General features: G+C 59.0%; 1 protein-coding gene across 2 annotated transcripts in view; it reads right to left on the bottom strand.

Annotated features, from left to right (window-relative positions):
- Positions 1-22543, bottom strand: part of ANK2 (ankyrin 2) — a 362059-nt gene that overhangs the window by 294347 nt on the left and 45169 nt on the right. The window contains exon 1 of one of the 2 annotated variants that reach the window (XM_059695517.1): positions 21707-21885. The exons of the other annotated variant lie outside the window; for it this stretch is intronic. The gene's annotated coding sequence lies outside the window, so the exon portion shown is untranslated. Of the gene's footprint in view, positions 1-21706; positions 21886-22543 lie in introns of those variants that run through there. 2 annotated transcript variants of the gene reach the window in all.

The following is a 22543-nucleotide window of genomic DNA, read 5'->3' as shown; positions in this document are numbered from 1 at the left end:
GACTCTGGCTTATGTCTCCCGCTGCTCCCTCAATGGGAGCCCCGGGGACACTGAGGTGCTCCCATCGGGGTCCATTCCGACCCGTCCCCGGGGACTCACCCCAGGGCTCCACTATCCACGGGGAACTCGCAGGATTTTAACGGGATGCGCGCAAACACCGATTCACCTAGAAATCCCTGTCGAGGAGATATGGAGACAGAGGGTCCCAACAGGAAATGTGGGGAAATCGGAGGGAGGAGGGGGGAGGAGGGATGAAGGAGGGAGGAGGAGGGATGAAGGAGGGAGGGAGGAAGGAGGGAGGAGGGATAGGGAGGGAGGGAGGGGGAAGGGAGGGAGGGGGAAGGGAGGGGGAGGGGGGAGGGAGGGAGGAGGGATGGAGGAGGGAGGGAGGGGGAGGGGGGAGGGAGGGGGAGAGAGGGGGAAGGGAGGGGGAGGGAGGGGGAGGGAGGGGGGAGGGAGGGGGAGGGAGGGTGGAGGGAGGGGGAAGGGATGGAGGAGGGACGGAGGAGGGAGGGAGGGAGGGGGAGGGATAGGGAGAGATGGAGGAGGGACGGAGGAGGGAAGGAGGGGGAAGGGAGGGAGGAGGGAGGGAGGGGGAGGGGGAGGGAGGGGGAAGGGAGGGAGGAGGGAGGGAGGGGGGATGGAGGGGGAAGGGAGGGAGGGGGAGGGAGGGGAGGGATAGGGAGGGAGGGAGGGAGGGAGGGGGGAGGGAGGGAGGAGGGATGGGGAGGGATAGGGAGGGAGGGAGGGAGGAGGGATGGGGGAGGGATAGGGAGGGAGGGAGGAGGGAGGGGGAAGGGAGGGAGGGGGAGGGAGGGGGAGGGATGGGGGAGGGGTGGGGAGGGAGGAGGGAGGGAGGAGGGAGGGGGAAGGGAGGGAGGAGGAGGGAGGGAGGAGGGATGGGGAGGGATAGGGAGGGAGGGAGGAGGGAGGGGGAAGGGAGGGAGGGGGAGGGAGGGGGGAGGGATGGGGGAGGGAGGAGGAGGGAGGGAGGAGGGAGGGAGGAGGGATGGGGGAAGGGAGGGAGGAGGAGGGAGGGAGGAGGGAGGGAGGAGGGATGGGGGAAGGGAGGGAGGAGGGAGGGAGGAGGGATGGGGGAGGGATGCTGGGACGGATGGAGCCCAGCACTCACAACGCCCCTGCCCACTGCCCACTGCCCACGGGGCCCACGGGAACCGGAGCCACGCCGACAGGGGCCGCACTCGCCCTCCTCTCTCCACCTCTGGGCGCGGCTGCCCGGGGAAGGACACCCGCTCTGGCCCGCCTGCGCCCCGCGTGGCCCCGCTGATTTCAGACTGGGCATCAGGACAGCGACCGCTCAGAAATGCCAGCCGTGTCCCCTTCCGCTCTGCCCCTGAGAGCCATGGGTGGATGGGTGGCGTCGGGCCCTCCCCTCCTCCTGGCCGGCCCTCCCGCTGCGGGGACCCCAGGGTGGAGGGCAGCTAGTCCTGGCCCCCGGCCTCCGTCACCCCCTCCAGGCGGGAGCCACACGGGGGCTGGTGCAGGCACTTCCATGCCCAGAGCAGAGCGAGGCTGAGCTCCGGGGTGAGCGCAGGGACGCGGAGCAGGTGATGCGGAGACGGGACGAGGTGCCTGCAGCTTCCCGCGTCCATGCAGCCGGGCACACGGGTCAGGGCTTCGGGCCCTGGAGGGAGGCCCGCCGGCGGGTGTGGGAGGGGCGTCTGGGAGGGGGCGGGAGAAGCACAGGGGAAACACAGAGGCGGGGAGAGCCCGAGCCCGAATGGTTAGACGGTCTGGGCAGCAGCGGGGACACCGAGGACTCTGGGCGGGTCCACACTGGACAGAGCTCCTTCCCGAGCGTCCCGAGGGGCAGCTGCTAACCAGCCACGAGGGGGACCTACTGCAGGGGGCGGAGCCAGGCCCGAGGGGGAGGAGCCAGGCCCAAGGGGGGAGGAGCCAGGCCCAAGGGGGGAGGAGCCAGGCCCGAGTGGGAGGAGCCAGGCCCAAGGGGGGAGGAGCCAGGCCCAAGGGGGGAGGAGCCAGGCCCGAGTGGGAGGAGCCAGGCCCAAGGGGGGAGGAGCCAGGCCCAAGGGGGGAGGAGCCAGGCCCGAGTGGGAGGAGCCAGGCCCAAGGGGGGAGGAGCCAGGCCCAAGGGGGGAGGAGCCAGGCCCGAGTGGGAGGAGCCAGGCCCAAGGGGGGAGGAGCCATGCCCAAGGGGGGAGGGGCAAGGCCCAGGGGGAGGGGCCAGGCCCAGGGGGAGGGGCCAGGCCCAGGGGGAGGGGCCAGGCCCAGGGGGCGGACCGGGGGCACAGTGGAGAGCGCGCATGAAGGGACCAAGGTTCGGTGGACCGCGGGAATGAACCAAGAACCGCTATGGAGGCGCGGGGTCGCAGCGGCCTCCCTGGAGGGACAGGAGGAGGAGGAAGGTGCCTCCGGGCTCCCCGCCGCCAGGACGGAGACGTGACATTCACACGCGCACAGACGGCAGGTGAGACGACAGCCGCCGCATCAGCGCGCCGCGTCCACCTGTGACGTTTCCGCGTCCAGGGAACCCAAAGGGGGAGGCGGCCGAGAGCCCGGGAGGGACAGACTGAGTCCCATTGCGACGAGGGCTGATCCCCAGCACAGAGGGAGCTGATGCATCGGAACAACGAGGTCCCGCTGAAATGGACCGAGGATGGAAGAGCCGTCTTCCCCGCGGACACACGCCAAGAAGCACACGGAGCGGTCAGGATCCCGGTCACCAGGAAAAGGCCCGTCAGAACCAGGGGAGCCGCCCCCCAGCACAGCCACCTGGAAGGGACAAAGAGCCGCCGGCCCATGTGGCTAAGTGGCTAGAGCGCCAGCAGGCAGACTGAAGGGTCCTGGGTTCGATACCGGGGTCAGGGCGCAGGCCCAGGTTGCGGGCTCGGTGCCCAGTGCGGGGAACGTGGGGGCAGCGGCGGGTGCTGTGCGCTCACATCGGTTTCTCTCCTCCCCTCTCCTCTCGCTCTAAAACGCTGAGCTGTTCCTTAAAGAGGAAGAGGAGGAGGAAGGTGTTTAGGGGGGAGGAGGGCGGCCGACGCTGCGCTGGGCCCGTCACCTGTGCCCCACATCTCCATAGCAACCACAGACGTGTTGTCAGGTGTGAGCGCCTGTTTGCCCATGGGCCTCCCTGTCACCTCTGGGAGTGAGCCCCCCTTCAGAGACGCCCCTGAAAATCCCTCCACAGGTCATAGGGCGGAAGCAACACCCACACTCTGAAGCCAGAACAAGCCCTCGGGGTGACTGCAGTGTGGGGGGACCGCAGTGCGGGGGTAAATGCAGTGTGGGGGTGACCGCAGTGTGGGGGTGACCGCAGTGTGGGGTGACCACAGTGTGGGGGTAAATGCAGTGTGGGGGTGACCGCAGTGTGGGGTGACCGCAGTGCGGGGGTAAATGCAGTGTGGGGGTGACCGCAGTGCGGAGGTAAATGCAGTGTTGGGGGTGACCGCAGTGTGGGGGTGACCGCAGTGCAGGGGGACTGCAGTGTGGGGGTGACCGCAGTGTGGGGTGACCGCAGTGTGGGGGTGACCGCAGTGCAGGGGGACTGCAGTGTGGGGGTGACCGCAGTGTGGGGTGACCGCAGTGTGGGGGTGACCGCAGTGCGGAGGTAAATGCAGTGTGGGGGTGACCACAGTGTGGGGGTGACCGCAGTGCGGGGGTAAATGCAGTGTGGGGGTGACCGCAGTGCGGAGGTAAATGCAGTGTTGGGGGTGACCGCAGTGTGGGGGTGACCGCAGTGCGGGGGGACCGCAGTGTTAGGACCGCCTGGCCGGCAGCAGCGACTCCGTGGACCAAGACGGTGCCTTTTCCTGCAGAACAGCCGGTGCTGGGCCCGACCCGTCCGACCTCGGGGGAGGGCGCGTCCCAGGAGGGAGCTGCTTGACCTTTCGTTCTGCTCTGAACCCGCTCAGTTCATTCCCGAGCAGCTCGGCGCCACGGGCACGGTTCCGTGTCTGCTCTGCCAGGCTCCGCGGCTCCGGGTGGGTCGGGCTGCCGCCCGCATGGAGCTCAGGGCCCTGGACAGGGCAACCGCTCCCATGTACAGAGAGGACACGCGCAGAGAGGACACGGGCAGAGAGGGCACGCGCAGAGAGGACACGGGCAGAGAGGACACGCGCAGAGAGGGCACGCGCAGAGAGGACACGGGCAGAGAGGACACGCACAGCAAGGACACGGGCAGAGAGGACACGCGCAGAGAGGACACGCACAGCAAGGACACGGGCAGAGAGGACACGCGCAGAGAGGACACGCACAGCAATGACACGTGCAGAGAGGACACCCGCAGAGAGGACACGCACAGCAATGACACGGGCAGAGAGGACACGCGCAGAGAGGACACGGGCAGAGAGGGCACGCGCAGAGAGGGCACGCGCAGAGAGGACACGGGCAGAGAGGACACGCACAGCAAGGACACGGGCAGAGAGGACACGCGCAGAGAGGACACGCACAGCAAGGACACGTGCAGAGAGGACACCCGCAGAGAGGACACGCACAGCAATGACACGGGCAGAGAGGACACGCGCAGAGAGGACACGGGCAGAGAGGGCACGCGCAGAGAGGGCACGTGCAGAGAGGACACCCGCAGAGAGGACACGGGCAGACAGGACACGGGCAGAGAGGACAGTACGAGCTCGGGCGACACAAACAGGCCAGGAAAACTGCTCCCTCCTGTGGGGTCCCAGCTGCTTTAGTGAAACCACCGCCGGGGTGACCTCTGGAGGGCGGGAGGGGAGGACCGACGCCTGAGGCTCCGCTCGGTCCCATGTACTTGACGCCAATTCTCCTCTTTTTAAAAAATATATTTTTATTATTGATTTCAGAGAGGAAGGGAGAGAGAGAGAGAGAGAGAGAGAAACATCAATGATGAGAGAGAACCATGGATCGGCTGCCTCCTGCACGCCCCCCACTGGGGATTGAGCTCGCAACCCGGGCCTGTGCCCTGACTGGGAATCGAGCCCTGACCTGGTTCATAGGGCAATGCTCAACCCCTGAGCCACACCGGCCAGGCCATTATCCTCTTAAATCCACTTTTCCGATGAGGAACGAAGGCTCAGACCAGCTCCTCACCCAGCCACCTGCTCCAGCAGTGGGGACAGGGCTGGGGCTGCCGAGTCCGCCTGTGATGAGCGGGGGCTGAAGAGTGTGGGAACCCCGCTGGACGGGGCCGGGAAAGGCCTTCTGACCCCAGCCAGTCATCAGATTAAAACCCTGTTGGCCAAAGGTTTTCAAACTAAACGCAGAGGACTTGCTCACACACAAGAAGCGGTGAGTGTGGGGTAGAACTTGGTCGGGGGTGAGCAGGAGGCAGCCGATCGATGTTTCTCTCTTCCTCTCCCTCCTCTCTCTCTCTCTCTCTCTAAAAATCAATTAAAATGCTTTAGCCCAGCCAGCAGGTCGCCGGTTCAAGTCCCATCAGGGCACAGGCCTGGGTTGCTGGCTCCATCCCCAGTGGGGGCGGGCAGGAGGCAGCTGATGCATGTTTCTCACTCTCTCTCTCCCTCTCCCTTCCTCTCTAAAAGTCAATGAAAACATTTTTTTAAAATAACTCTTGGGGCCCCGGCGGGTTTGGCTTAGTGGATGGAGCGTCGCCCTGCAGACTAAAGGGTCCCGGGTTCGATTCCGGTCAAGGACACGGACCTCGGTTGCAGGTTCCATCCCTGGCCCTGGTCGGGGCACGTGTCTCTCTCACATCGACGTTTCTCTCTCTCCCTGTCTCTCCCCCTCCCTTCCACGCTCTAACACTCAATGAAAATATATCCTCAGGTGAGGGTTACCCCAAAAAAATAAGTAACTATTGGGAACCCACATTTTTGTAAACTGCCCAGCAGGCGTTGCAGGCCGACAGGTATGTCTGACGGACGGGGGGCCTGGGCCGTGAGGGCAGCACAGACCACAGGGGCGGCAGCGCGGGCCACTCCCCGGAGGAGACGGCCATCCCGCCGGCGCCCCGCACCCCGGGCTCAGCGGTCAGTGCTCCCGGCCTCCCTGCCACCACGTTCTGGGACAACTGGCGCCTGTGAGCTCTCAGGAGAGAGTTTCCTTCTGAAGCTGCGGCCTGAGGAAGACAGCTGGTCCGTCTCACCGAATGCCCTGGTGTGGTGCCCAGCCCGCGTGCTGGGCCTGCAGGTACGTTCACAGAGAAAAGGCAACAGCCGAAGTCGGCGGCGCCCCTCGGCCCAGGGTCCTGTCCCCAGGGGACCGACACACGGACGGACGATGGCGCGGGTCCGGCTCTAGCGACGCAGCATCGGTCCCGCATCCTCTCCTCCCACCTGCGGGGGAACGTCACACCCACGCCAGCGGCCACGTGCACACCCCACAACCCGCCCGCCGGCTCCTTGGCACCCTGCGCGCAGGACGGGGTTCAGAACCGCGTCCCCCCTGCCCGGCGCACCCCGTCCTCACGCGGGCCCAGCGGGGGGCGGGCGGGCCCAGCGGGCAGGGGCAGTCTCCCTCTGGAGTGCGAGGTGACGACCACCGTCGCGCCCGAGAGCCCAGGCGAGGAGGGCGTCCCTGGTGCTACTTGAAGGAATATTCTATTTCCCGTGAGCAACTGACATCGCCACTGTCCAGACGCTGGAATCAGTAACCGCCTGGCTCCCCGCCGGCTTAGCACATCCGCGCCTCCCCCGGCAGATGCACAAGGTTTAATGGCCTATGAATATTTAATACGTTTTTATTGATTTGAGAGAGAGAGGAAGGGAGAGGGAGAGAGAGACAGAAGCATCCATCCGCTGCCTCCTGCACGCCCCTCATGGGGATAGAATCTGCAACCCAGGCATGTGCCCTGACGGGGGGTCGAACCGGCAACCTCTCAGTGCACCGGACGCCCCACCAACTGAGCCACACCAGCCGGGGCAGGACTGTCCTTTTAAGAGAAGCACCTGTTGACGTTGAAAATAACTTGGGGAGAGGGTCATGCACCGTTCACTTCGAACATGTCTTCTACTGAATGTTTTATAGGGAGCCCGTGTGGTTTTTAACTTGGGTTTGGCTGTCCGGTGGGCCTGCCGCACCGCTGACCGATGGAAGGTCATGCCTCGCCCCGGCCCTCGGAGAAGCCGGGGGCGGACGCAGCTGGCAGGGGCATCGCCGACGGGAGGCCCAGGGTTCGGGCAGCACCAGCCGCTGGGAGCCGGCGGGTGTGGGTGTGGGTGTGGGTCCTGCATGGCCAGGCACCGGGCCAGGGTCCTAGGGGTGGCAGGCCTCTCGCTCCCGTTTTACAGAAATAAAGAAAGTGACCTCGCAGGTCACCGATTCCCTTCCGATGCAGGCACCCCAGGCCCGTTCGCAGGCCGGTGTCTGCGCCCCCCACACCATGCACGGCCGAGCTCGCGCCCGAAAGTCACCGCGTCAGGTCGCTCTCTGTGTCCGTTCTGAACTTGTTCAAAACGACCCACAATTCTGAACAGCAAGATGGAGGCCTTCGGACACGCCCTGTGGAACAGGAATCAAACCCAGTAAAATGGGAAGTCGTTCTGCTTCCGAACACGCAGGGGTGTGTGTGTGTGTGTGTGTGTGGTTGGTCACACAGCGGCCTGAGGACGGAGGGGCTGTGGGTTCATCTGTACAAACTGAGTGTCCAGCCTCACCCCGGGCAGCGAGGGGCGGCCCGGCCTCCACCCCGGGAAGCGAGGGGCGGCCCGGCCTCCACCCCGGGCAGCGAGGGGCGGCCCGGCCTCCACCCCGGGCAGCGAGGGGCGGCCCGGCCTCCATCCCGGGAAGCGAGGGGCGGCCCGGCCTCCACCCCGGGCAGCGAGGGGAGGCCCGGCCTCCACCCTGGGCAGCGAGGGGAGGCCCGGCCTCCACCCCGGGCAGCACGGGGAGGGCCTGTCTTCCAAGCCCACGCTGAGCTGGGACAGCACAGGGATAGCACAGACTGGGTCGCCCAGGAGGCCTCTCTGATCCTAAAGCCGCGCTGGGAAGCAGACGAGGCGGGAGGCAGGGCTGGGGACAGGCCCCCGTGTCCTTGCTGGGCGGAGGGCCAGGGAGGCAGGCAGCTCCGTGCACAGCGAGGCCTGGGATGAGCCGGGACCCCGCCTGCAGCCCCGCACCCGCGTGCTCCCCGAGACAGAACACATCGCCCAGGAGGCGTGGGCAGCCGGGCCCGCCTCCCTCTTCTTTCTATTCCTGCGAACGGTCCCGAAAGGGAACAGGCCCCACGCCTGCTCCGATGGGGAGTGAGGTGGAGAAGAGCGGCCGTTGGCTGAGCACCCACTTGGCAGACGCTGCGAGCTGGACGGGGCCGCTGCCCGAGTCCTGGCCGTGGGGGACGCAGGGCGGCAAGCACCACACAGGCCGGCTTGTCTAACCCTCAAATCAACAGAACAATTGGATCTCCTATTCCCAGCCGGTGAAGGAAGGGGACGAGGCTCCGAGAGGACAGGCCATCTGCCCCAGGACTGGGATGGTAAGTGGTCCAGGGATAAAATTTAAGTGCATCTTGCCCAGCAGGTGTGGCTCAGTGGTTGAGCATTGACCTATGAACCAGGAGGTCACAGTTCGATTCCCGATCAGGGCACAGACCCGGGTTGCAGGCTCGATCCCCCCCCCCCACTAGGGGGGGTGCAGGAGGCAGCCGGTCCATGATTCTCTCTCATCATTGATGTTTCTCTCTCTCTCTCTCTCCTTCTCCCTTCCTCTCTGAAATCAATAAAAAAATATTTTTTAAAATATAAATAAGTCCATCTCACTCTAACTCTCAGGTTTACACCGAACCAACACGCAGAAAGTAGAAGAAACCCTACATCCCTATTAAAATGAACCTCTCTTACAATTCCACATCGCTGTGCGCCACAAATACATCCGTATCTGAGGAAACACAGTCCGAACAAATTTCACCCAAAAAAAACCCCCTCTGACCACCCGTAAGGCTGGGACCAGTGACGTGAACAAGAAGCCAGCTGAGCTTGGGCTGTCGAAGAGCGGAGGGGAGGAGCTGCGGGTGGAGCAAGCCCCGAGCTGAGTGCAGGAGGAGCGGAAGGCAGACATCGCCCGCAGCCCCTAATGGAGTAATGGACCCAGCGGTGCCAGCAGCATCGGGGAGATGGTGACGGGAAGCCAGCCACGCCCGCTGCTCATCTCAGAGTCACTCGGGGACGCGAGACGCAGGGAGCAAGGAGGCACTGAGGGAGCCTCAGACCCCCGGACGGAGGGACGGACGGACGGACAGCCCGGAGGACACGGTCGGGTCCAGAAGGCGGGTCTTTCCCGGACAAATAACCTCCTTCCTCCCACAAATAAATGGCTCCTTGTTAAAGGAAGCGAATTATTCACGTTTAAACGCGTCTGATGGATGCCGTCGGCGGCCTCGTTTGGCTCCCGATTCAAACACAACAGCTAGAAAAAGACAATTGTTAGGGAAACTGGACAACAGAGTGGGCATGGGGTTCTACGAGGAACGGCCGTTCGCTTTCTGAGGCGCGATCCTGGCACCGAGGTGGTTTTTAAAGTCCCGTGTTTCAGGCAGACACCCTGAAATATTTATGGGTGAGCTTGCATGCGAGCTAGAATCCATTTTAAAGCGCTCCAGCGAAAAGGGGAGAACTGTAGACAAAACCAAGTTAGCAAATGGATTATTAAGGACATTTTCCAACGTGCACAACAGCAGAGAAATATGATCATAGTCCGCACTTCCCCAAGTTCGACATTTCGCCAATCTTGGTTCAAGCGATTCCTCCCACACACACACTTTTTTTTTTTTTTTTTGGTGTGTTTTAAAATTGGTCGCAGACATTTCACTCATGAATATATCAGCTTGCGCCTTTTAATGATGAGGACATTTTTTACATAATCACTGGGCCACAATCACACCCAACAAAGTGAAAGAAATGCCTCAGTGTTACCTCACGTACAGCAAAATACTGAGATGGGGGATGACGCTGGGTAATAGATACGCGGCGTTCATTCTAATTTTGTGCCTGTTGGACATTTTTTTTTAATCTTTATTGTTTCAGCGGTTCTCAACCTGTGGGTCGTGACCCCTGAAAATAATCCTGCATATCAGATATTTACATGACGATTCATAACAGTAGCAACGTTACAGTTATGAAGTAGCAACAAAAATACTTTTATGGTTGGGGGTCACCACAGCATGAGGAGCTGTATTAAAGGGTCGTGGCATTAGGAAGGTTGAGAACCACTGGTAGAGTATTACAGATGTCCCCCCTTCCCCCCCCCAATTACACCCCTCCACCCGGTTCCCGCCCCACCCCAGGCCTTCACCACCCTATTGTCTGTGTCCATAGGTGATGCATATCCTACATAATAAAAGGCTAATATGCAAATCGACCAGACGGCGGAATGACCGGTTGCTATGATGCACACTGACCACCAGGGGGCAGATGCTCAATGCAGGAGCTGCCCCCTGATGGTCAGTGCACTCCCACAGGGGGAGCACTGCTCAGCCAGAAGCCAGGCTCATGGCTGGCGAGTGCAGCAGCAGCAGCAGCAAGCAGACATCCCCCGAGCGGTCTCAGACTGCGAGAGGGTGCAGGCGGGGCAGTGGAACCCCCCCCCACCCCCCCAGTGCATGAATGTCGTGCACCGGGCCTCTAGTATGCATATAAGATCTTGGGTTGATCTCCTCCCACCCCCTGCCCTCCTTTCAGTTTATTTTTTTAAGTATATTTTTATGGATTTCAGGTAGGAAGGGAGAGGGCAAGAGTGATAAAAACATCAATGATGAGAGAGAATCATCGATCGGCTGCCTCCTGCATGCCCCACACTGGGGATACTGTGACCTCCTGGTTCATAGGTCAACACTCAACCACCGAGCCACACCAGCCAGGCTCATCAGTTTATTTTATTAGATTTCTTGTTTATTTTTAGATTCAATTGTTGGTAGCTATGTATTTATTGCCATTTTATTGTTCATATTTTTTATCTTTTTTCTTCTTCCTCTTCTTAAAGAATACCTTCAGCCCTGGCCGGTTTGGCTCAGTGGATAGAGCGTTGGCCTGCGGACTGAAGGGTCCCAGGATTGATTCCAGTCAAGGGCATGGACCTTGGTTGTGGGCACATCCCCAGTAGGAGGTGTGCAGGAGGCAGCTGATCAATGTTTCTCTCTCATCGATGTTTCTAACTCTCTATCCCTCTCCCTTCCTCTCTGTAAAAAATCAATAAAATAAAACAAATAAAAAACCCCACAACAACACTGTTTTAAAAAAAAAAAGAATACCTTCAACATTTCATATAATGCTGGTTTGGTGGTGATGAACTCCTTTAGCTTATTCTTGTCTGTGAAGCTCTTTATCTGACCCTCAATTCTAAATGAGAGCTTTGTTGGGTAGAGTAATCTTGGTGGTAGGTCCTTGCTACTCATCACGTTGACTATTTCTTGCCACTCCCTTCTGGCCTGCAAGGTTTCTGTTGAGAAATCAGTTGACAGTCGTATGGGTGCTCCCTTGTAGGTAACTAACTGCTTTTCTCTTGCTGCTTTTCAGATTCTCTCTTTGTCTTTAACCCTTGGCATTTTAATTAGGATGTGTCTTGGTGTGGGAGCACTCACTGCTCCATCCTGCCAACGTGGCCAAGTGTGGGAGCAAGTTCCTCTCCGAACCCTGCTCGCTGTACTAACTGTTGGGAACTCAATTCCTCCTTTATCTTCCGCTCGCTGCACCATTGTTGGAAATACAAGTCCTGGTCTTGCCCTACTACGCCAACTGTCGGGTCCAAGCCCCTCTGCCAGGGGCTGGACCTTCTTGGGTGCCAGGTGGTAGACGGAGAAGCCATGAGAAGCTGTGGGTGTATGAGAGAGTCTATTGTAGGAGCGAGTGGCCGGGCGGCCGTTGCTAACAAGGAGCCACTAGATAAAACAGTTCTTCAAAGTCCCACACAGCAGGTAGCTGCACACCAGCCAGGTAACAATACATCTTTCCGACAAAGCAGTAACCTTACTAACAGCAGCCTGCCTTACATAGGAGCACCCCTGTGCCCACAGCCATCATCTGAGCAACCGTGTGCTCAGTAACACATCATCCCCATAATGCAGTCGCCTCTGTACCTACAGCCTCACCGAGCAGCCGTGCCTGCTGGGCAGTAACAACTTTACACTATTTAGACAAAGAGGTTTCTTTCCAGAGAGTGGCATCAATCATTTGGGCTATAGACCGGCACGCCTGCATAGTGCATAGATTGCTGCAACCTTGCACCTGCGTAGAGCAAAGTGACCTTGAACACTTTAAGATTCCCACACTCAGAGTGGCCTTGGGCATCTGGCGTACTCTGAATAGGGCCCCCACACTTGGTGTGCACCTCTTTGGGTTCCTCTTGTTTGGGACTCTTTGTGCTTCCTGGACTTGTAAGTCTATTTCTTTCTTTCTTTTTTTTTAAAATATATCTTTATTGATTTCAGAGAGGAAGGAAGAGGGAAAGAGAGATAGAAACATCAATGATGAGAGAGAATCATTGATTGGCTGCCTCCTGCACGTTCCCTACTGGGGATCAAGCCCGCAACCTAGGCATGTGCCCTTGACCAGAATCGAACCTGGGACCCTTCAGTCCGCAGGCTGACGTTCTATCCACTGAGCCAAATCAGCGAGGGCAAGTCTATTTCTTTCACCAGGTAGGGGAAGTTTTTTGTCATTATTTCTTCAAATAGGTTTTCAATATCTTCTCTCTCTTTCTCTCTTCCCCTTCTAGCACTCCCCTGATGAGAATGTTGGTATGCTTAACGTTGTCCCAGAGGCTCCTTACACTATCTTCATATTTTTGGATTTTTTTTTCTTTTTGCTCTTCTGATTGACTGTTTTTTGCTTCCTCATATTCTAAATCACTGATTTGATTCTCAGAATACTCTATACCAGTGACGGCGAACCTTTTGAGCTCAGTGTGTCAGCATTTTGAAAAACCCTAACTTAACTCTGGTGCCGTGTCACATATAGAAATTTTTTGATATTTGCAACCATAGTAAGACAAAGACTTATATTTTTGACATTTATTTTATATATTTAAATGCCACTTAACAAAGAAAAATCAACCAAAAAAATGAGTTCGCGTGTCACCTCTGACTCGCGTGTCATAGGTTCGCCATCACTGCTCTATACTCTACTGCTGAACCCCTGTAAATGATTCTTTATCTCAGTTAGTGTATGCTTAATTTCTGACTGGTCCTTTTTCATGTTTTCAAAAATCTCACCAAAATTCTTGTAAGTCTCACTAAGTCCCTTGAAGCTCTCATGAAGATCCTTGAGTAACCTTAGAACCATGATTTTGAACTCTGTACCCAGTAGTTTCCTTTTTTTTTTTCCATTTCTTTCATTTGTGACTTGTTTCTCTGTCTCTGCATCTTGGCTACTTCCTTGTGTTTGTGTCTATGTACTGGGTAGAGCTTCTATGTCTCCTGGAATTGGTAGAGTGGCCTTGTGTAGTGGGTGTCCTGTAGGGCCCAGTGGCTCAGCCTCCCCAGTCACCTGAGCTGGGCACTCTAGGTGCCCCTGTGTGTGGGCTGTGTGCACAGTGTTGTAGTTGAGCGTTGATTGCTGTTGGTGTCACTGGGAGGAATTGACTTCCAGGCCAGTTGGCTGTGAGGACCAGCTGTGACCACAATGGAAGAGCTGCTGTGCAGGAGACACCCCTATGGAGCAGGACTTGCTTCAGTGGGGCTTTGGTGCTCACTGAGTCTGACCCTTGAGTGTGTCGCTTATGGGTGTGTAGAGCTGGAATCAGCTATGGTCTGAAGCTGCCCACCAGGTGCACTGGCTCTGGGGCCTCCAGGGAGATACAAAGTCAGCCACTGCCAGGGGCCACCTGGCAGGAACCACAGAGCGACCTGCAGGTGGCCGCCACTTGTGTTGGGCCCGGAAGTGCCCAAGGGAGGCCAAGCTGTGTTGGGCCTCTTACTGAGAGATATGGGGCATGGAGGTGCCAGCTGCTGCTTGTTTGAGAGATTTTAGAAAAATCTGAAGCCTGAGTCAGGACAGGCCATTTGTATGGAAACGCTACTGCAAACAGCTTGGGCAGGGCTGTGACTTGGGTGGGGTGGGTTCTCGGGGAATCACCAGGGCAGAGTGAGCAGTGTGAGCCAGGCTGATGGAGACTCAGATGTGGCTGCCAGTCAGCTCTGAGATGGGGGGGGGGGGGTGTCTTAGCACAGGAACAATGACCCCTGTGAGCCCCCCCCTCATCTGGGAGAAAGCTGCCCCCAAGTTCCTGCCCCGATGCCAGACAATCCAGTTCCTCCCTGTGTGTCCCTGGATTACCCTAAACTGCCGCCCAGCACTGGAGCTCAGAGGAAACAGGACTTGTAAGTCCATAAACTGGCCCTTTAATAGGAACACCTGGAACTCCGACAGCCTCCCTGTCACTCAGCCACAATCCCGGCTGGTTTTCACATCCTGAAGTTATGGGGGCTTCTCTTCCCAGCTCTGGGGCCCTGGGCTGGGGTCTGGTGTGGGGCTGGGACCCCTCGTTCCTCCCAGGAGGCCTCTGCAGCCAAGATCTCCCTCCCGATTAAAAAACCGCCACGCGTGGGTGCCGGACCAGCCCATTCCGCAGCTCCACCCCTCCTCACTGCCTCCCACAGCCACATCAAAATTACAATCAAACCCAGAACAGCCATCATTCAGAACCGCCTGAACTCTGGCTGAGTGGAAGCCCTACAACTGGGGAAGCAAAGAAGAAAGCGCATTGAGAGATTTGAGGAACGTCTGAAGCCTGACGTTGAAAGAAATGTCCCACGTGGGGTTTGGGGCCTGCGGCCACCACCATCTCCCCTCACCTGCCACCGGGCGTTTATGCCACTGTCTTGGTCCTCTCGCCTGAAATTTCTTCCAGGAAAACACGTGTTTAAAGAACAAGGCAACTACGTATGCACTGATACGGAACAACACCCAGGACCCAGTAAGTGAGAGACATGTTGGGAATGCGGCAACTTGCATGTAACTGGTTAGGGCAGTGGTCGGCAAACTGCGGCTCGGCAAACCGTGGCTCACGAGCCACATGCGGCTCTTTGGCCCCTTGAGTGTGGCTCTTCCACAAAATACCGACTTCTGCGCATGGGCCACGAAGTTTCAATCGCACTGTACGTGCGTGCCGGCACGTGGTATTTTGTGGAAGAGCCACAATCAAGGGGCCAAAGAGCCGCGTGTGGCTCGCGAGCCCCGGTTGGCCAACCGTCGGGTTAGGGAAGAAGTAAGACTTCTGTATGCTTACATATCTTTTAAATTGGCAGCAGCGTATTGTATATTCAAAAACAGAAATCATCCAGAAATTAAAGGGGAAAAATGGGCCGCCCCCTGGGTGTATCCAGTACCGCTAAAACTAACCAACTGATGATCACTGGGGGCGAAGATGAATCTGACACGAGTGTCCTAAAGAATTTAAACTGCCTGGAGGTGTCCAAGACCAGAACTCTCCAGCCAGCCATCCCAGCCAGCGCTCTGGGGTTCTGGGGTTCTGGGTTTTCGGGGGGACTGTGGTCTAAAAGAGCGCCCCTGGGACCACCACCACCTCCCCTGACCTACCACCTCAGGTTGGCTTGTCCGCCTCACACCTGCCCTATTTCTGTCTTCTTCTTGGAAACAGCTGGCCTTTCAAAACCGCCTGCCGCCTCCACGGAGACCCTCCTCGCGGCCAGCGGCCCCGGCCCTTCCTGTCCTTCCCGCCTGCCCGCCCGCCAAGCACTGACCGACTCACGCACCCGGGAACGTCTTCAGGGGACTTGCCTTTTGTCCAAATTAAATGTCACACGATTTAGGCAGATTCGCGCCTCCGCACAAACACAGCTGTCTCTTTACGGCAACAATTCAGATGTAACTGAGGCAGCCTTCGGGAGCTGCTAAAGCACCATGCCTCCTTTGTCTTTATTTTTTAAGCCTGTTTTTTATTGTCGCTATTATTACGGATGTCCCCTGTTTTCCCCCAACATCTCCTTTTTAAGTGGTTTGGGTTTTTTTTTTATAAATTTCTTCTTCTCGCTCACAGTGGAAAACGAAGCAAGTGTGATAACCGTGGGATGGCGTTCCCTGTGTGAAATGTTAGAGCAACAGTTATTTTTAGTAACATCTGGGCCAAATGTTCTCACGGAATTTATTCTGAAACCGGACACCGGACACGATCAGGACGAGGTGTTTAAAATGCCGCCGCGTTATTCTACACGGAATTTAATACCGAGAGGGACTGTGCTTTCCGAAGCGAAGTTCGGGGAAGCATAGAGTGTACCACGTGGAAAAACAATACTCTTTTCTGGGCAAAACAAAATAACCGTGTGACTGTGAAATAACGCAAAATCTACTGTTTTTTGTTGCTGTTGTTAATCCTCACCCGAGGATATTTTTGCCATTGACTTTTTTTAGAGAAAGTGGACGCGGGTGAAGGGAAGAGAGAGAGAGAGAGAGGGAGGAAGAGAGAGGGAGGAAGAGAGAGAGAGAGAGAGAGAGAGAGAGAGACGATTGGCTGCCTCCCAAACGCTCCCCGACCAGGGCCAGGAACGGAACATGCAACCCAGGCACCTGCCCGGGACCTGGAATCGAACCCTAGACCCTTCGGTGCGAGGCCGATGCTCTACGACTGAGCCAACGGGCCAGGCCAAAATCTACTCTTTAATTCAGCTTCACTCCTCGGTAGGGATGGTTCGATGTTTCCTTTATTCTGAGGCCCAGTGAGGCAATGAGGCGAAGCTACGGGGAAGCTAGGGGCCGTGTCCCCTTGCACTAGGCGAAGGGTCCCCCCGGGAGCCCCGACAACAGCAGCCCGTGCGGCTCCGGCCGGACCTGAGGAATCGCTTTGCTGACACCAAGGCGCACGCAGCTCCGGGCGGCTCGCTTAGGTTGGTTTTCTGTGTTTCTGTTGTTTTCCACAATGTGCTGTCTTGAAACGTCAGAGAAACCCTACGCGGGCGTCGCGGACACTCGCTCCAGCGTCAGCCAGCAGGGCCGCGAGGGGGACGCAGTCTGTTTGTGACTGGACGGCATCCTGTGGGGACAGGGGGTCAGTGGCAGGTGACCCTCTGGGTCGGGTGCGGGATGGACGCACCAGGAGGAAATGCAGACTTTCAGCAACAGTGCCCTGAGTGACGTGACTACCCGGAGGAAGGCCTTTAAAATATAGATATACAGCCCTGACCGGTGTGGCTCAGTGGATAGAGCGTCGGCCTGCAGACTGAAGGGTCCCGGGTTCGATTCTGGTCAGGGGCATGTACCTTGGTTGCGGGCATATCCCCAGTGGGGGGCGTGCAGGAGGCAGCTGATAGATGTTTCTCTCTCATCGATGTTTCTAACTCTCTGTCCCTCTCCCTTCCTCTCTGTAAAAAATCATTAAAATATATTTTAAAATAGATAGATAGATAGATACATAGATACATAGATAGATAGATAGATAGATAGATAGATAGATAGATAGATAGATAGATAGATCTCAGAGAGGAAGGAAGAGGGAGAGACACATCAATGATGAGAGAGAATCATGGACCGGCTGCCTCCTGCACGCCCCACACTGGGGATCGAGCCCGCAACCTGGGCATGTGCCCTGACCGGGAATCGAACCGTGACCTCCTGGTTCATGGGTGATGCTCGACTGCTGGGCCACACCGGCCGGGCTAGAAGTTTCGATGGAGGGCCTGGAGCCCGCTTGCGCTGGGATAGCCCTGGGATGCTTTAGCTCTGGCTGCCATCACTCAGCGTTAACTATTTCTGTTGATTCATTTACAAGAGAGATTTGCTGCTCTGGCCGGTTTGGCTCAGTGGCTAGAGCATCAGCCTGTGGACTGAAGGGTCCCGGGTTCGATTCTGGCCAAGGGCACATGCCCAGGTTGCAGGCTCGATCCCCAGTAGGGGGTGTGCAGGAGCAGCCGATCCATGATTCTCTCTCATCGTTGATGTTTCTGTCTCTCTCTCTCTCTCCCTCTGCCTTCCTCTCTGAGATCAATAAAGAAATATATATTTTTATTTTTTTTATTTTTTTTTAAAGATGGATATTTGCTGTGCTTTCTGCCTGATGGAGCCCATAAAGGCCCCCGAGATCTAAAGCCTGACATGTGCAAGGGGACAGCCGCTGGTCGCCACGGAGGCCCCCGAGCCGGGTGAGCCTGTCCTTAGTCACGGCTTCTCCGGAAGGCGGGTCTGTATCTGGAGTCCCTGTCTCCCCATCGATGAGCCTGAGCACCTGGTTTCCATCCGCCCGTGACCTGGAGCGTGAAGGAGGCCGCCGCTCGGGCCCTGGAAGGTGTCGCCGCTGTGCAGCGATGTCACACACGCAGCGTCTGTGTCCTCGCGGGCGGAGAGGCTCCTGGGAACCGGGCCCCATTCTCCCCGCGGAGCCCTCCCGGCTCCCAGACCCCACGGGTCCCAGGGGGTCCCTGCCCTGCGGTGTCCAGACGCCAGGCTGCCTCCCGCAGCAGCAGCGCCCGCCCGTCAGGGACGGAAGCAGAGGAAGGACCTCGTCTCGCCGTCAAGGTCTCCAACGCCGTGACTCATAGCTCCAGGCTCGTGGGCGTCCATCGCCCTCGCGAGCAGCACTTGACGCAGACGCATCACACGCGACATGTATTCGCTTACGTTCGTCCCAAGCAACATGTGACTCCCGCCCTGGGCAGGACCAGGTGGCCGGCTCGCAGGTGAGGCTGTGATCCCGTGCAGACGGGGCAGCGCTGACCTCCGACCCCCCCCACACACCCAGGACAAGCAGGTGTCACCCCTCATTCAGCCAACAAGTGTTCTTTCGAAAATCTCCTTTGGGGCCGGCGGGCGTGGCTCAGGGGTTGAGCTTTGACCTATGATCCAGGAGGTCAGGGTTCGATTCCCGGTCGGGGCACAGGCCCAGGTTTCGGGGCTCCATCCCCAGTGGGGGGCGTGCAGGAGGCGGCCGATCCATGATTCTCTCTCATCATTGATGTTTCTCTCTCTCTCCCTCTCCCTTCCTCTCTGAGATCAATAAAATATTTTAGAAAAGACATTCTCGTTGGGGTCTGGCATTAATCCAAAGAGCGGAAGCTAAGCTGGAACCGTATCTTAAATTTTAGATTAAGCATCTCTCGCCTGGTTTTAGCCCTGCCCCCGCGGACAGGGCCTGCCGGAGAAAGAGCATTAATACGACGCAGAATATGCACCACGCGGGAGGAGTTTCCACGTGACACGTTCTCATGGGGTTCGAACCCCTGTCCGGGAACTCGGGGCCCTTCGCTGACCAGGGCGGCCACTCCCAGGAGGCAGGAGGGAGGATGGTGTTGGAGGTCTCGCGACAGACCGCCACGCCTACGGCCAGGACTGCCACTCCCCTAAGGAAATGGGACTTAGCCCTGACCTGTGTGGCTCAGTGGATAGAGCGTCGGCCTGCGGACTGAAGGGTCCCAGGTTCGATTCCGGTCAAGGGCATGTACCTCGGTTGCGGGCACATTCCCAGTGGGGGAGGGGAGTGTGCAGGAGGCAGCTGATCGATGTTTCTCTCTCATCAATGTTTCTAGCTCTCTATCCCTCTCCCTTCCTCTCTGTAAAAAATCAATAAAATATATTAAAAAAATAAAAATCTATATTAAAATAAAAAGAAATGGGACTTAGTTTCCCTTTTCTTTTTAATCCTCACTTGAGGATATTTTCCCATTGAGTTTTTTCAGAGAGAGAGAAAGGGAGGGGAAGGGACAGAGAGAGAGAAACATCAATGTGAGAGAGACATCGACTGGTCGCCTCCCGTGTACGCTCTGACCAGTGCCAGGGATCAAGCCGACAACAGGTACATGCCCTTGACCGGAATTGAACCCGGGACCCTTCAGTCCCCGGGCCAACACTCTATCCACTGAGCCACACTGGCTTCATGTCCTTTTTACGGACTTGTCATCTCTTCCGAGATTTCCTTAGGAAAGTGGGCTGGGCGACGTTCCCACCCTGTGATGCCGGCTGAGTAACACGTGACCTGGGGCTGGGAACCCCGATCCCTGAGCTCCACGGTCGCAGTGCCCCGAGGGGGAGCCGGGTCTGTCCCTCATCATGTGGGCAGCGCCCCACTTCCCGTCTATGAGTAGGGGAGGAGCTATCAGTCTGTCTGCGGCACCCCTGGCTGCAGAGGCCCCCCGAGAGTAGGATCTGGGGTGGCAGGCTGCACCCTGGCTGCAGAGGCCCCCCAAGAATGGGGTCTGGGTTGGCAGGTGGCACCCCTGGCTGCAGAGGCCCCCTGAGAGCGGGGTTTGGGGTGGTGGCCTCTGCAGGGATCACAGCAGCTGAGAGGAGCCGGACAAGAGCAGGCCCAGGTCGGGCACCGCCCGCGGGAGGAAGACGGGCAGAGAGCAACCGCCTGCGATTCTGTGCACGGCCATGTGTTCGTTTTTAAAGAACTGGAGCCCTAGAACCCCCACAGCGGGCATCTGTACCCCCAAAAGCAGGCGCGGGGTGCTGGCGGGGAGGGGAGGGCTCCTGGGTGTTCCGGCCAAGGATTCCGTGCCCAGGCAAGGGCGTGGCCCAGGGCCCACAGGGAGATGGAGCTTTGGCCTGTGGCCACAAAAGTGGGTGTGGCCTCCCTGGGGCGTGGCGGGGGGGGGGGGTAAGAAGAGCAAGAAGAGCACCTGATGTCCCTGTGCGGCCAGGCCCCCCGACAGCTGCACACCCCGGCCCCTCCCAGGCGGGGAGGGAGGTGACACTGACCCTGGACGGGATGGAGCCTCGGGGGGGGGGGGGGGGGGGGGGCAGCGGGACCTGCCGGTATCTGTGGCTCAGTTCCCCGGGGCCCTGCCTCGCCGGACGGGATCCGACGTGGGGACACGGTGCCTGGCCCTGCGGGTGGGGCAGCTCCGCGTTCGTCCCCAAATCCCGGGACCGAGGCCGGCCCTGCCCAGCCAGTGTCTCCCCGCCCCAGCGTTCCGGAGTCGGGCCGGCCCCAGAGCCCGAGACCAGCAAACAAAAGCCGGCTTCCCGGGCTCAGCGCAGCCTGATGCTGGGTGTTCGCTCATTGTCTCGCGTGGGAACGTCTGGCCCTGGGAGCGGCTGCCCAGAGCTGTCCTGGTTCCCGGCTCCCACACCTGCCTCCGGCAACTCCCACGCCCACGGGCTCAGCCCGTGGAGTCAGCCTGGTGTCTGTGCCCCGGTGTGGGGGGGGGGCGGTGGGGAGTGGCCGGTGCTCCCCACTGCAGAGGCCACACCTCAACATGGCAGAGAGGAGCGCCCGGCCCTGGGGGGTCTGGGGGGGGACCCTGCTCCTCAGCAGGGAAAACACAGCGGACGGAGGGGCTCCAGGCTCCAGGGCCGCGCCCTCCACCCTCCCAGCAGGAGAGCACATTCCATCACCTCCAGCACCTGTCCCTGTCCCGCCCTGAGCCGACCTCAGACAAACGCGGCCCTTAGAGGGCAGGCGTGGCATCTACCAGAAACGACCAGATGTGCCCGCTCCTCGCAGCTGGCCGCCCCCTTTCTCTCCCACCCCCGGGCCCAGACAGAGGGAGGGGCAGCACCGGCTGTGCCTGCCTGTGACAGAAGGGGGGGCCTCGCCCTGCCCGTTCCCTCCGGGCAACCACCCTCAGAGCAGCCGGGCCGGGAGGCTGCGGTCCCCCCTCTAACGCACCGGGCAGATCTGCCCCAGAGCCCGCAGCTGGGAACGCAAATCCCAGAGACACATCACGTGAGGACCAGCCGGAATCAGCCCCGAAACCCGGGCGGGCGACAGCGTGGGCGCCGCCGGGAGCCCCGGACGCGGAGCCGCCGGCCGCCCCACCCAGATTCGGGGCGAGCCTTACAAAGGCTCCCGCCCGCGGCCCGGCACCTCCTCCCCTCCCAGCCCCAAGCAGGGCCCCGGCACTCACGGGAGCGGCGCCTCCTGTGCCCCGCGCCTGAGTCAGGCCGCAGGGGGCCCGGAGCCGGGACGGAGGGAGCCCCCAGCTCCAGCGGCTGATGCCTCCCAGACGCAGCCGGCCGCCGAGTGACTTTCCAGCTGCAGCCTGAGACGGCGGTGCATGTGCTCAGGGCGGCCAGTCCCGCTGCCCACAGCGCACCACATGACCGGCTGACATCACCGGCCCCGCTGCCAGCCCCCCGCCCGCCTGCGAGCGCGCAGCCAGTGGGCGCCTCAGGCTGGGTGGGAGCAGGTGGCACCCAGTAGGGGCTGTGGTTTTGTCGCGCACACAGGTTTTTTTCCTGATTTCTCGTGTTCGTAGAGAAGGGAGGCCGGCCGACGTGACTCAGTGGTTGAGTGTCGACCTAGGAACCAGGCGGTCATGGTTCGATTCCCGGTCAGGGCACAGGCCCGGGTGGTGGGCTCGGTCCCCAGTGTGGGGCGCGCAGGAGGCAGCCGATCCATGATTCTCTCCCATCACAGATGCTTCTCTCTCTCCCTCCCTCTCCTTTCCTCTCTGAAGTCAGTAAACGTGTATTTCAAAAATAAGAATAAGCCCTGGCCGGTGTGGCTCAGTGGATAGAGCATCAGCCCCGGGACTGAAGGGTTGCGGGTTCGATTCCGGCCAAGGGCACGTACCTGGGTTGCAGCTTGATCCCCAGCACCAGTTGGGGCACATGCGGGAGGCAGCCAATCGATGTTTCTCTCTCTCTGTCTCCCCGCTTTCCTCCCACTCTCTCTAAAAATCAATGGGAGAATATCCTCAGGTGAGGATTAAATAATAATAATAATGATAATAATAATGATA

The sequence above is a fragment of the Myotis daubentonii genome, chromosome 5 (assembly GCF_963259705.1).
Source record: "Myotis daubentonii chromosome 5, mMyoDau2.1, whole genome shotgun sequence".
NCBI lineage: Eukaryota > Metazoa > Chordata > Mammalia > Chiroptera > Vespertilionidae > Myotis > Myotis daubentonii.
The sequence above is the reverse complement of the archived record's forward strand: the minus strand, read 5'-3'. Positions and strand labels throughout refer to the sequence as shown.